The sequence below is a fragment of the Ambystoma mexicanum genome, chromosome 13, assembly GCF_040938575.1.
Source record: "Ambystoma mexicanum isolate Mex_15411 chromosome 13, UKY_AmexF1_1, whole genome shotgun sequence".
Classification (NCBI taxonomy): Eukaryota; Metazoa; Chordata; class Amphibia; order Caudata; family Ambystomatidae; genus Ambystoma; species Ambystoma mexicanum.
The window spans coordinates 728,442,411-728,457,237 of NC_090938.1; the positions used below are offsets into that span (position 1 = coordinate 728,442,411).

The following is a 14,827-nucleotide window of genomic DNA, read 5'->3' on the forward strand; positions in this document are numbered from 1 at the left end:
GTCACAAGAGTACACTAGTAAGTTCTGCGCCCCAAGATGGCAGCCTCTGGTGGTTACGTTGGTGGTGCCCATTAGGACGACATGGCAGCCTCCAGTGGTTCCTTGTGTGAAGTGCACTAGTAAGGCCTGTGCCTTCAGATGGCAGCCTCCAGTGGTTACTTTGGTGATGCCCACTTGAAATGCCTATGTCCTAAAATGGCCGCCTCCAGCTGTTATTTCTATGGTTTCCACTAGTAAGGCATCTTCCCCAAGATGGCAGCCTCCAGTGGTGTTGTGGCCCGCTCCCAGGTCACCGGATCGAGCCTCCTCTGATGTCGGGTCCTCCGTCACATACCACATGTCACACCACATGTCACATACCACAGAACTGCGTCCATGCAGTACAGATACTGCAGGGAGCACCCTCTGGATCACTGGAGGGGACACCTGGGCTGTGCACACCCAGCTAAACGCAGCCCTGCCTCTGGGGGCACCCAGGCCGGGGTTGCACCAATGGCCATGGTCACACGGCATAACCATTCCGTGGGGACGGTGTTGCCCAGCAGGGGCGCTGTCCGGATGCAGGGCCACGCCAGTGGGCCTTCAGCATGCGGCGTGGCACTAGCAAGGTGCTGTCAATAAACACGCCACAGTCTGTTTTAAGTAATGCTTGTTGTGAACTCCTTGCTTATGTTGTTCACACTTCTTTTTTTTGTTGTACAAAGTAATTCTGATACGTGTACAGAGGGAACTAACCACGTCACCCTCGTTTGACTACAGATTGACTTTTGCTCCCTATTAATCAACAATCTAAACATTAAATTAAGTTCAGCACACTGTAAAGCTGATCTACATCACCAAAATTGAGTGTATGATTGTATTTTTGCATGATTACACAGTAAAAGTAACAATTGCCTACTAATGTCTTTGACTACAATTGACTAATTTGCATTGAATCACGTTGCAATTACCAAACTACCACAGGCAGGACCCCGACCCCGCCCCTTGTTTGCATCTGGGTCATGGTGGGCCATACACCTTCTTTTTGGGGCTGGTGTCCTTTTGCTCATATTTTCAGCGCGGCAGACACGGGTCTTGACTGGCCATGCCCCCTTCTTACGAGGCTGCTGCAGTCCTCCCCCCTTTTTTCTGTGAGTGCTCTGGTCCGGAGGATTTTTCCCCCCTCAAATCTATAAGTGTGCGTGCGGGGACCCGCTGCTCCTCCCTGCTTCCCCTTTTCTGGGACCGCAGGAGTCGCCAGCAGGCCTCGGCGCCGCACACTTTCACCGCCACGGGCCCGGTGTTCATAGGCCCCGGCCACACCTCTGCATGCTCTTCGGAGCGGGCTCTCCAGGACCGGCTGCCCCTCCTCGCCTCTCCTCCCTACGGGGACCGCAGGGAGGTGGCCGCTGGCCTCAGCGCATCTCACAGTCACCTCCGTGGGCCCGGGTTTTAACGGGCCACGCGTCCTCTTCCAAGCTGCTCTTCGTTCGGCAGCCCCCACAGCCTCCTCACATGCGGCCCACACCGCTTTCAGGACTTCACAAACAGGCTTCCGGCAGCCCGCACACTCACGCATGCAAGGCCCAGTCTGCCCTTGTCGCCATTGTTGTGGCCCGCTCCCGGGTCACCGGAGCAGGCCTCCTCTGATGCCGGGTCCACCGGACATGTACCACGGAACAGCGTCCACACAGTACAGATACCGCAGGGAGACCCTGTGTGCTCCGGATCACCAGAGGGGACACCTGGGCTGGGGGCACCCACCTAACCGCACTCCCGGCTCTGGGGGCACCTAGGACGGGGTTGCACCAATGGCTGTGGCCACACAGCATAACCATTCCGTGGGGGTGGTGTTGCCCAGCAGGGGCACGGTCCAGATGCAGGGCCTCGCCAGTGGGCCTTCTGCATGCGGCATATCACCAGCATTAGGGCGTTGCTAGGTCTGGGAAAGACCCGGGGCTACACTGATGTCGGAACTGTCGGAACTGGGGGCTGGCTAGCCTTTTGGTTGTAGCTCCTCAGATTCTATCCGGGGCTACAACCAAAAGATCAGGGGCTATAGCCCCCTTAGCCACCCCCTAGCAACGCCTCTGACTGGTCCAGCATGGTGCTTTCAATAAACACGTCAGAGTCAGTTCTTGGTTGCCTGGCGAGCCGCTTCACTCGTCCCTTTTTATTGGGGTGGTCACATGCAACACCCACCGCCATCAGTATTCGCTAACAAGCCATTTTTTGTTGTTGTTGTGGGAAGCTGTTTGGGGCAACTACCATAGCTTAGTTTCTTGGTGCAACGATGCGGCTCAGCCAGTATGGGTAGGGGGTAAATACAGTTGTGGCAAACGCGAGTAGAAAGCTTCGATGGATTTTTGCACTGTTCTGTTATTACGTTTTCAGAAGAAAAGAAGAAGCTCTGAAGAAAAAAACAGTCCGATGCCGACGTCTAAATCTTATGGCAGCTGCCGACACAGGATGTGGTGATGCGCGTATCGCTTTTGCCGCAACTGTTGGAAACCTCGGATGCGGAAGGAGGAAGGAGGAAGGCACAGAGACAAATCAGAGGCGTCAAGTTGCCGGGGCTATTTTCTGGGTGCGAGTGCTCGGGGCAGGAGCCACCAAACCCCCTGGGCCACCGACCACACGGGCTGGACGTCGAAGTCGGGAGACTCCATCTTGGGAAACGGAAGAGCCCGGGGCCTGTCGGGGTGCAGGCAGGAAGTGGCAGAGCCGCCGGGCGAGAGAGGGGGCAGGGGCCATGGACCCTGCGCCGAGTACGGCCAGCGGGACCCTGTAAGGTAGATATCTGCAAGGGGCAGTTAAAGGAGGGGCGTGTGGCCTCTTCCCGCCAGAGCTAGGCTGTCGTGAGGCCAAAACGAGACCTGTGGAAAAAGTGGGTGGGTGTGGCGGGTGGGGAAACGGGGCGCTCCTTCCTAAATGAGGTGTTACAAGGGGGCGGGGGTGCTTTAAAGTACACCACAGGGACGACAGAGACTTTCTGCATGTGGTGGGAGTCGGGCGTTGCAAGAATAACGGTTCCAGACAAGACTAAGTAAGGTCAAGGCAGTGTGTGGTGTGCACTATTGAAACAAACATTGAGCGAATGCACCCGGGGCATGGGGCCACAGCTTCTCGCCTCGGTACACACAGTATCCTTTAGAGGAAAGGCTGCAGTGTGCAGAGAACAGCTCTTGTCTGTCCAGGGCGGCTGCTGTTGAATACAGGGCTCGAGCCTAGAGGTCGTGAGTGAGCTACGAGGGCTCCAGAGACAAGGCTGGAGTGTGCCAGGGTTGCCAACTGTCTTCCGTGCCAGGAAGAACACCCTACTCCAATTCTGGGCCCTGCTTTTATTTCTATTTCAGCCCTTTCATTTCTATTGAAGTGGCCCAACACCACAAAGAAATAGGTTGCATTGTGTGCACGCAGGGCTGTGTAAAGAGGGTAATCGTGGAGGGCTTGCAGTGTGAACATGGGCTGTAGTTTCGTATACAGGGTTATGACTGGAATATGTACAGAGGAGGGGCTGCAGTGTGTTCTACAAAGGACTATGGGGGGGGGGGAGCTCGTGTGCTAAATGAAAACTTGATGGGCTGCAGTGTGTACACAGGGTTACAGCAGTGTGGCTGCAGTGTGTATGGAGGAGGGACTGAAGGGTGTACAGGGGCTGAGATGTGTCATACATTTAGGGCTATAGTGGTAGGGCGTCAGTGTGTGCAGGCAAAGGGATGTGTGCTATGGCTGCAGTGTGTACAGAGGGTAATAGACATGGGGCTGCAGTGTGGCCTAGAAAGGGCCATAGTGGTAGGGCTTCAGTGTGTGCAGGCGATGCAGTGTGTCATATAAAGGGCTGTGTGGTGTGGCTGCAGTGTCGTACAAGGGGCTATGTGCTATGGCTGCAGTGTGTACAGAGGGCAATAGAGGTGGGGCTGCAGTGTGTCGTAGAAAGAGCCATAGTGCTAGGGCTTTGATGTGTGCAGGTGATGCAGTGTGTCATATAAAGGGCTGTGTGGTGTGGCTGCAGTGTCGTACAAGGGGCTATGTGCTATGGCTGCAGTGTGTACAGAGGGCAAGAGAGGTGGGGCTGCAGTGTGTCGTAGAAAGGGCCAAAGTGGTAGGGCTTTGATGTGTGCAGGTGATGCAGTGTGTCATATAAAGGGCTGTGTGGTGTGGCTGCAGTGTCGTACAAGGGGCTATGTGCTATGGCTGCAGTGTGTACAGAGGGTAATAGAGGTGGGGCTGCAGTGTGTCGTAGAAAGGGCCATAGTGGTAGGGCTTTGATGTGTGCAGGCGATGCAGTGTGTCATATAAAGGGATGTGTGGTGTGGCTGCAGCGCGCACACAGGTCTTCAGAGTTGCGACTGCAGCCAGTGGTGTTGTCAGCTGCTGCAGGAAGCAGGTTGGCCAACTTCACAAAATGCTTTCTTGGGACACGTTAGACGTGGAGGCGCATCGGAAACAGTGGGTGTGGCGCACGGTTCCATAACGCGCCATTAGCGCCCCTCTTTCTCCCCATATTCCCTTTTATGGTAACCTTAGTGGCAAATGCATTTCAACATACACAAACTGCAAAAAATAAAACGATCAAGCCTGTAGGGATGGTCAGCGGCGTAACACAAAATGTGGGGGCCCCTCTACAAGCCTTTCTGAGGCCCCCCCTGGCACTGCCCCCCCAACCCCTGCTGGGCATGGGCAGCATGGGGCCCCCTGCACCACAGGGACTGCTGGGGCCCCCGTTACGCCATTGGGCCTGGCATGCATGCATGGAACTGACATATTAGCTTTTTCCCCTAGTTCAGTGGTCTTCAAACTGTGGGGCTGGTCCCCCCCCCACCCCCGCAGGGGTGCCAGAAGGATGCCAAGGGGGGGCACGAGGCTCTTCATAAAGCAATTAGAGTGACAGCTTATAATATAGCAGCTATGGCATCTGCAACACTATTTTTACTCGAGTGGGGGGCACAGCATGGGGGGCACAGCATACACAGTTTGAATACCACGGCCCTAGCGCCTGTCTCGGGATTTCCGAGGCCCTGTGCAGCAAAGATCATGCAGACGCTATAATTTGCATTTGTATTGGTCAGAAGTGACCTCTCAGAAAATAACACTACAAGGAGTGTCATCAGACGTTGATACTCGGGGCATAACTGGTAGTGAAATTAAAAGACGTTTCCATGTGTAAGCCAAGAGGCACAATGACTTTGTGGGGTTTCATGCACAGCTGGCTACTATTGTTGCACATGTAGTAACTTTTTAGTCTAGCAAACCCTCAGAGTGGATCTGGTTTTGATTTTTAAAAGAAGATCCAGACTCAATGAATTCCTAGGTCTTTAAATGTTGGTAGCTAACACATATTAAGATTAAGCATTTGCCCAGGATCACACAAAATCGGGATTTTGGCCCAGTGTGCGATGCATTTGACCAGGTATCTTCTCGGCTCTAGTTTACAGACGTTTTTGTTCAGCTTTGGGGTTCAAAAGCTTAAATACATGTTATTGAAATGCCGTGCAAAGCACACTCATAATACAACAAAGGAACCCGGCAATATGTAAATTGCTATAGCAACATGTTAAGCAAATAGAATGTCGTTTTAATGTTCCTCATCCTGAATGGGAAATGAAAGCAGCAGCCTGTATGTACCTGAACCAAAACAAATACCAGTGAAGTGTGACACCTGTATCCGCAGTGATATAAAATACCATTCAATTTGAAGTCGTGTGCATGGGTCATGACTCACACAGCATGCGAAGTTATGCTAGCCTCCAATTTATTGTGCTAATGTTGGTATGGTAATGTTTATTTATATAGCGCCTATGCACAGGCAAGTGTTTCCAAGCGCTCAAACTATTCGTGTGCTCAATATCAGCAACTATTTGCAGCTCTCCCGGGAGAATAGACCTTCCTCTGGCACTTGGTGGCTAGGTCATCGACCTCTCCTAGCGCTTACTATTAATGCAGGAGGGGAGGGAGGGGGGTGTGGCTGTGCTTCCCTGCAATTTGAACCACCGGAGCCTATCCTGCAGCAGAGGAGCCACGTCGAGACTTTTAGCCGCCCCAGGCAGGCTGTGTACGGGACGCCAGCCCTGAAACCGGTACAGCCGCGCAAAATGCGGGCTGGGTAGCTAGCCACCGCAGCGGGGGGAGTTGAAAAGCGGGTTTGTTTGTGGCTATCGGAGTGGAGGTGCCTAGGGGATGGGAGGGAGGGGCACAGGTCACACTCCGGCGTCTTGCCATATGGAGAGGAAATGTCAGACAGCACAGGTTACACTTCTTGCTATGGGGCACGGTGGAGGTGGGCGAGGAGGCTTGGCTGCCGTAGACTGTTCTTTCTTTCCAGCCGTTATATAGATTTGATTTTAGGCCCTTAGCAAACCGGGTGTTTTTAGAGGAAAGGGCAAGCATTGGCAAAGCCATTCCTTTTGGTTTGTCATACACTACGTGCAGAGAGCTTAGTACTGACTTCAGAGAATTGCAAATCGCTATGAGTCATATGAGAGGGTTATTTGTAATGCGCTTAATACCCAGAGGTTTCTAAGCGCGGACCCGGGGATCGAACCTGTGTTGCTCTGTATCGCATTGCTTCCAAGGCGAGCACGTTGCCCCTGAGCTATCGTCCTGAGTGGGGGATTGAAAGAGAAATTGGGAAGGCGGGGTGACAGTGAAAAGAAACAGTGCCGAGAGAAGCAACCTCCACAGCACATGGGCAAGTAGGACAGAGGTGCCGGCATGCAGTACTGTCCCTCAAACCCCAATATCCCACAAACATCAATAATGTAAGAAGCAGTTCTAGCCAAGAAGTACACAATCCCAGGACAAAAACAGGACGCCTGTGACCCACGACAATGAGGCGGATAGATGAAGGCCTGCCGTGATATACTATTCTGAAAAATAACAGTATGTACCAAAGTGAAATACATACCAGCAGGGATGAAACTTTAGAACTAAGGGGATGAAACTTTAAAGCTAAGACCTTGATCAAGAGGAAGTTGCCTACAAGATAACAAAAAAACAATGCGAACGTAGGAGAAAGCGCAAGCCACAGAGTCTGCCCAATGCAGGCAAGACTGGGAAGCAAGCAGAGAGCCGCGTGGGGGTTGTACACACTGCGATTTCCATATGTGGTATTAGGATTCTTAGTGCCAAGGACGAGCATGCTCGTCCTTTTTGCATAGACTTGCATAATAGCCTGGCACTTAAGGGGTTTAAAATGTGTAGTTATGGTTGCTTACTATTTTTTTTTTTTTTTTACTGCTCTGTAAATATGCGTCAAATGAATGGTTGCCCTAATGAATGGTGTTGTCAGATGTGAAATGCATTGGGCATCCCCGGCGCCCGCCTCCAAGCAGTTTCACTCAGTGAATGCCGACATATTAAAGCAACATTACAATGTCATGATGTAACGCATGGTTGTTTCCAAAGGGGCATTGCAAATGGACTTGAAACGGTTATAGTGGGAGTCACTCCTGGGATGCTCCCAGCGCCTAGAAGGTATCTTCTGGGTTGCTCTCGCTAGGCTTGACCACATGGTGCACACGTGGATACCCGTGTGCACCCTATACGTGTTCTGAGTTAGTCAATATCGGCATTGTTACTTCTAACAGGTTGTGCTCCCGGTGGGGAGCCACAGACAAGGGGGCAATGAGCGTTGAATGAACGTGGACAGGGAAGCTGGATGAGTGGGAGCGAGGATGGAGGAGTACACGGAAGGACGTGAGCATGCGCGGTGATCTTCACATTTCCACTGTGCTGATGGGGCGGAGGCGGCCAGCTGATTTGGGGTGCTGGCCGCAGCTACCTCACTGGAATAAGTAGACTGAAATGTTGCTGTGTTTGCCGCCTTTTGCAGAAGAGACGGGGTTTAATGGTTAGGCGGTGGTGGGCGGACCTGCTGTATATTTCCTCACACAACAACCGAATTATCCCCCCCCCCCTCTCTCACTGTCTCTGGGGAGTGCCGTTGTCCAAGCAATGATTCGTCCGATTGTAGTGTCCTTGCGGGGCCAGTTTCTCAGCGCTACAGCCTGCTGTAGTTTGTTCTTACTCTACATAGTTCCACATAGTCTCCTTACTTAACCTGCTCGCTGTCATAGACTGAGCGTCTTCCTCCTAATCCTGCATCCTCCAGCCAGAACTTGCGTTGTGAACAGAGAACAGGGCCTACAGCTTTGATTGTGAACGGATGGCCTAAGCCAGTGACATTGGTCACTCCTTAGTTCACATGGTGGTGATATGTCTAGGAGGGGGACAGCGACCACATTAACTTGGTGCCTTCACGGACTGAGTAATGCCATCAAGGAGGAAGACGGCCTGGTGTATTGCCTCCCAGGGAACTGTGGCATTGCTCTGTTGCCGGAACCTCACCCACTCGAAGAAGAGACCAAGAAGCCAAAGAAGGCCAGGGTGGGTCAAACATTCTAGTCAATTTACACCTCGAGGGTAGGAGGTGTGTCAGTGTGATCCACAAGACACTGCCTCTGTAAGTATTGGCATACGCAGGCGACAAAGAGAGAAGACTCATCTCCGGGAAGAGGAGGCTACACGAGACCCAGCCACTGGTTAGCTCCATTTATGCACCCACCTTAGATGACCCTGTTTATACACCCATCTTAGATGACCCTGTTTCATGCACCCACCTTAGATACCCTGTTTTATGCACCCACCTTAGAAGACCCTGTTTTATGCACTCACCTTGGATGACCCTGTTTCATGCCCCCACCTTAGATACCCTGTTACCCTGTTTTATGCACTCACCTTGGATGACCCTGTTTCATGCACCCACCTTAGATACCCTGTTACCCTGTTTTGCGCTCACCTTGGATGACCCTGTTTCATGCACCGACCTTAGATACCCTGTTTTATGCACTCACCTTGGATGACCCTGTTTCATGCACCCACCTTAGATACCCTGTTTTATGCACTCACCTTGGATGACCCTGTTTCATGCACCCACCTTAGATGACCCTGTTTCATGCACCCACCTTGGATGACCCTGTTTCATGCACCCACCTTAGATGTCCCTGTTTCATGCACCCACCTTGGATGACCCTGTTTTATGCACCCACCTTAGGTGACCCTGTTTTATGCACCCACCTTAGATGACCCTGTTTCATGCACCCACCTTAGGTGACCCGGTTTTCTTTCATGGGATAGCGCCGAACAATGAGGAACGCAGGGCGGACTCAGTCATTTTGTGAGGTGAGATCAACCCTTTTCTGAACTCAATTCTGGATTGTGCGATTGGCTCTAGAATTCTTTTCACGTCAAACGATATGAGAGCTCTCAGAGACCCGATGCACGAATTTCACCTAGAGGCTGAAACATCCTCTGCCCCAAGATGACACTTTCCGCTCCGCTTGCCACAATGTGCACACACAGATCAACTTTTCCCAGACATCTGCACCTGTGATTCCGATGCCCTCATTACAACCTTGGCTATTAGCACCATGGTCCATGCCGCTAAGGTTACGATTCCGCCATGGTTGATGGCGGAATTACCGCCCCATTACAAGGTGAGTGGGGCGGTAATTCCCCATTCACCAAAGGCCCCTTCCCCATTCCCATTTTTGCCCCATAGGGCATAATGGGAATGGGGAAGGCGATAATTACGGCACCGTAAATTACGGTTGCCATAATTATCGCCAAGGTCCCTTAGCGGGTTGGTTTTTACCGCCTGCAAAAAGCAGGCGTTAAAGTCACCATCCCGCTAAGGGACCTTGTAATCAGGCGGTAAGTGTTTAACCGCGCCAACGCTCTTTACGGTGCCGTTAAACACTTACCGCCTGGGTTGTAATGAGGCCCCAGTGTCCACAATTCTAGCATTGGGAACGTTGCTGTCATGGATCATGAATCCTTGGAGAGGCTCCACTGAGGAGGCCCAACTAGGCTGAAACACGGGTCTGGGGATGCTGATGGTACTCTTGTTCAGAGGAGATTTGCCTGGCATTTCAGTGCTGGACTGCCCATGTGGGTGGAACAATGACTGATCTGCAAAAGGACATTTCTCCTCTTAAAGGGTGCAGTGAGCAAAAACATGTTTGTAGACACTCCCAAGTGGAAGATAGACCCATGTTCGTGCTCAGTAGAGGAGCTCCTACACTCCTTTTCAATGGATCATGAATGCATGATCCTTATTTGTAAAGCGCAAATATAATGCGCTATCCAGTGTCTGAAGGATAGCTCAGGAGCAACGTGCTTGCCTTGGAAGAAGATGACATGGAGCAACAGAGGTTCAATCCCCGGGTCCGCGCTTAGAAACCTCTGGGTATTAAGCGCGTTATAAATAACCTATCATATCATATCATTGCAAGGCAGTACCCACTACTGACTAAATAATATTAGATAAGTGCAGTTTTCAATCCTTGGCTAAATATAAAGAGTTGGTCCAAAGAACCAAAGGGAGTGTATTCCAAGGTTTCACCACTGCACCCTCAAATTAGCAGGCTAGCGCAGTTGAACGCTTCCAGCTTGATGCCACCAGTTGCCCTTTATTTGATCAGAGATTGCTCTTTGGCTTGTACCATTTCATGAGTCCCTGTGAGCAGAATGGCGCCTCGCCATACAGAGCTTTTTAGGCCAAAATGAGTGCTGTAAAATTATGTACATTTTTGCTGGTGCAACCTTCTCAGTATAGGCGATGAGGATTGGTGACAATCCTTGCAGCTAGATTTTGTAGCAGTTGGTGATGCCTCAAAATGCTTTCTCCAGCACCCAAGAGCAGCACGTTACAATAAACACGTTTTGTGTCAAAAGTGGTGAGGGGGAAAGCACAATTAGCTTCTGAACGCGAAGAGCCAATCTGTTGCCGAAGCATAACAAAGTTACTAGAGCAGCTGATCATAGTGTTTGCTAGTAATTGTTAACGATGAGTCAAAAACACTGCTCATGGATTGGCTACTGGCCCACAAAGCCCAAAACAGTAGCTACTGTTCGTCATCGCAATGCAGCCCCTTGCCGCCTGGCTGAGGAGTTACTGCAAGATCCAAGAACTGAGTTTTGGGGGGCTGGTATCCCTGGTGGTGACACAGTATGCCCAGACAAGTCTCAGTGGGCTGATGCGGCGGATCTAACGTTGTTTGGGAAATTCTTCAGCTCCAAAATAACTTGGAGCAAATCTGAAATCATGCTGCTGTCCAGGTATTGCCAATCTTTTTGGAGGCTGGGACATAGCCCCTGGTGCCCTGCAAAAATGAAGTAGCTAGGGGGTTGGAGGTCACTGGAGGTCAATGGATTGATGCAACTTAACCTCCGCCCAATGAGGCTCCAAAACCAATCGGCAACTTCCTGGAAATGTGTGACTCGACCCCACTCGTATGAATCTGTGGAGGGGCTCACAGGTATACCAGGACCTACACCTTAGCCTGCAAACTGGTAAGTAAGGCAGGGGAGGGGCATAGAAGATTGTGCCAACTATCAACCTTTTAAGAATTGCAAATTCGAAACAGGTGATGAAAAGACATTTTGATTGAACCTCTTGGGTTTGTCATCAATTGGTGTGGCCTCAAAAAAAGGAAAGTATAAGGCACCATTTTGGTCTCAAAGATATTTGCATAACCTCAACACGTGTTTCTCCACTATCCTTCTAGTGGGTCATCAGGAGGTATTGTCAGATGACTAATTTACATATGTCTTAAAGAAAACAAACAACCTCAACACGTGTTTCTCCACTATCCTTCTAGAGGGTCATCAGGAGGTATTTTTTTTTTTTTGTTGATGTTTTAGTTTTGTCTCAAACTTTTTCATCATTGTGATTCGTGCGAAATACGTGGTTAAAAGAAGAAAAAAAGGTATAGTCTGCGATGCTAGGAAAGCATTTTTCCTCCATTGATCTCGAGAATGCTGTGAAGGTAAAGGACAGCTGTGAATGTGTATTTGTTATTTTGTCCACTGAGAATCGCAGCCCAGCTTTCATCTGTTGTCATTTGCTGCGAGGCAAGGTCAAAGTAGGCCCCAAATTGCTTGCGCTGGTTGGCGAGAGAGGGACATTCCATGACCAGATGGAATATGGTTTCTGGTGTTGTGATGATTTCACAAAATCGACAGTGGTTCTGGTTTTTTGGGATCTGTCTTGTTGATGCCAAGTAGTCATTAGTTGGTAAGGTGTTCAGCCGGATTTTTAAGAAGGTTGATCTGATAGTTGGATCAGGGAATGATAAGATGTATGGTTGTGGTTCATGTAGTTTTCTGTTGTCCTTATTGCACTGCAAAGTCCGTTTGTATGTATTTTTCTTTTCGATGGTTTTGATCCAATCGTTTTGTAGCATTTTGATTTTGGCGTGTTGGGGGCGTTTCGTTAGAAGTTCTTCCGATATGTCTTCTTGCTCCATTTCTTTGGTTATTGTTTTTTTCCAGGTTTGTAGTATTGTATTATTTAGAGCAGTTGAGTTGGTTTTCAGGATTTGGATTGCAGGGGTCTTGTCATCCGACAATATTTTGCGGTAGATATCTAGTCTTTTCCATCGTACCATGGAACCGATGGATTGGGTAGCTACTTCGTAGCGAATTCTCGCCATGGGATATGATTGAGGAAGGGTTAAGATCTTGCGCCAGAATATTGCTTCAAATTTCGCCCAGTCTACCTGGTCTGCATTCATCATTGTTTCGGTTCCATATGTTATGATAGGAATGTATTTTTGTCTGTAGAACATGATGATGGGCTTAAATGAGAATTTTCCGTATTTTCTGTGTAGAATACATCCCTGTCGTGCGAGCGCTTGAGCCTTTTGTTCTAGCTTGTCTAACCAGTCTGTTTCTGTCTTTGATTGATTGATGATAATGCCAAGGTATTTATATGTTGTGACATTTTTCAGTCGTATTCCATTGATGTTGAAATCCGGTGGTTTTTTTGCTTTTGCTTTAGATTTCGTTAGAAACATGGTTTTTGTTTTTGTGCTGTTGATTGTTAGCTCGTTTTGTTTCATGTAGTCACTTAGTGCTGTAAGAGAAAGTTGGAGTCCAAATGGTGTTCTGTCGAGCAAGACGATGTCGTCTGCATAGGACATGATGGGGACCGGTATTGAGTTTATTTTTGGAGGATTTGTTTGAGTGTTCGAAAGGTGTTGGTCAATGTCTGATGTAAACAAGTTGTATAGAGTAGCTGCGAGGGGGCATCCTTGTTTTAGAACATTCGCTGTGTTGATAGGCTCCGTTGCCAAACCTTGTTTTGTGAGTCTGATTTTTATTGAGGTGTTTGAGTAAAGTTGTATGATGGGTTCAAGGATGTTCGCAGGGCAGTTCCATTTGCTCAGTTTAGCCCAGAGCTTTTGACGAGGTATTGCATCAAAGGCCATCTTTAAATCAATGAATGCCGTGTAAATCATGGACTTGTTGTTTATTGCTTCGTGCTTGATGACGTGCAATAGGAGAAGATTGATGTTAGTTCCAACGTTACGTGTGAAGCCTGTTTGTCGTGGTGAAAGTCGTCCAGTGGAAGTGGCCCATGCAGTGAGTTGCCTCAAGAGAGCTGTTGCGAAGATTTTTCCGAGTGGGTCAAGCAAGGCAATCGGACGGAAGTTCTGAGGGAGGTCACGTGGTCCTTGTTTGTGGATTGGAACTATGGTGGCTGTTCTCCAGGTAGTTGGAATTCGATTGTGTATGTTTATAATTTCCAAAATCTGTGTCATAAAATCTGCCCATGTCGCAGGATCTTGTTTAAGGACAGCATTAGAGAGTCCATCAGGGCCCGGAGCTCTTGAGGGATTGAGGTTTTGGATCATGTGTAGTAGCTCTTCGTGCGTGATGACTACAGTCCATTTTGTTTTGGGTTTGGGGTTGAGATTTTCTTGAGATTGGTGTTCGTGTGCTGCATACATGGTCGAGAAATGAGTAATCCATGTTTGTTCTGGTACGTTAGCTGTGAGCTTGTGTTGTTTTTGCTGGTTGTCGTTCAGTAAATTCCACAATTCTCTTGTATTATTTGCCTTGTAGGTCTTCATTATTGATTCTGCATCTGTCTGGAGGAGAATTGCTTGTTGTGATTTCCTCCAGTTATTGTATCGAAGTTTCAATATTCTACTCTCCGTCATAGTTTCTGGTGTTTTGTTTTTCTTGAGATGTCGTATCTGTTTAGCCAGCTCCTTTTTTCTTTGTGCTATTTCTTCGTTGTAGGAGTGTATATGAGTTCTTTTCGGACAGTTTTTTAGTGTTTGATGAAATGGAAGCAAAATCCATTCATAATTCAACTTTTCGAGATCTGGTTTTGTTGAAGCAAGTAATTTCATCGGCAGGAGTGATAGCGCTGGTAGTGGTATTCGTAGCCTTGAAGATGTGCCAGTAAGTTCAAGCGTTGCAACTTTTACGTTTTGTTGGCTGATAATATGTGAGGTGACAGTTAGCTTGTTGTGGTCGCTGTTATCAGACGTTAGCGTTAGAGCTGCCTTGACCGATTCATGAAGGTTTTGCGAAAGAAATATGTAGTCAATAATTGCTACTGAATGGCCTCTGGTCCATGTTGGGACAAAAGGAGTGGAGTTATCTTTTGCATGGTTTAGGAGAGTAAGATTTCACGTTATGGTTTCTTTCATTCGTGTCGATGCTTTGCCTGTCAATTGTTCGAGTGATCGTGGGGTGCCAGTTGATGTGATTAGGTTGATATTGAGATCTCCGCACAGTATAAATTCGAGGCGTTGATGGGTCCCTACTAAGTTGTCTATTGTCATGAATACGCCATCGATGAATGCAACAGATGTAATGGCTGCAGGATTCCAGTACAGATTCAAGATGGCGATTGTTGTTTCGCCAGTTCCTTTTTTTCGTTGTTGGTGCGCTTGTGTTGTTATTATAGTCAATTGAGTCCAGGGGTTTATATTTTCATTGCGCACTACTTTCCATTGCGGGGTAATTTTGATTAGTGTGAGTAGACCTG

The 14,827-nt window shown here is 49.0% G+C and overlaps 1 protein-coding gene across 2 annotated transcripts in view; it reads left to right on the top strand.

The window, feature by feature from the left end:
* LOC138521827 (G-protein-signaling modulator 1-like) overlaps window positions 1-14,827 on the top strand; it is a 165,164-nt gene that overhangs the window by 44,272 nt on the left and 106,065 nt on the right. The window contains exon 1 of one of the 2 annotated variants that reach the window (XM_069634946.1): window positions 2,479-2,771. The exons of the other annotated variant lie outside the window; for it this stretch is intronic. The gene's annotated coding sequence lies outside the window, so the exon portion shown is untranslated. Of the gene's footprint in view, window positions 1-2,478; window positions 2,772-14,827 lie in introns of those variants that run through there. 2 annotated transcript variants of the gene reach the window in all.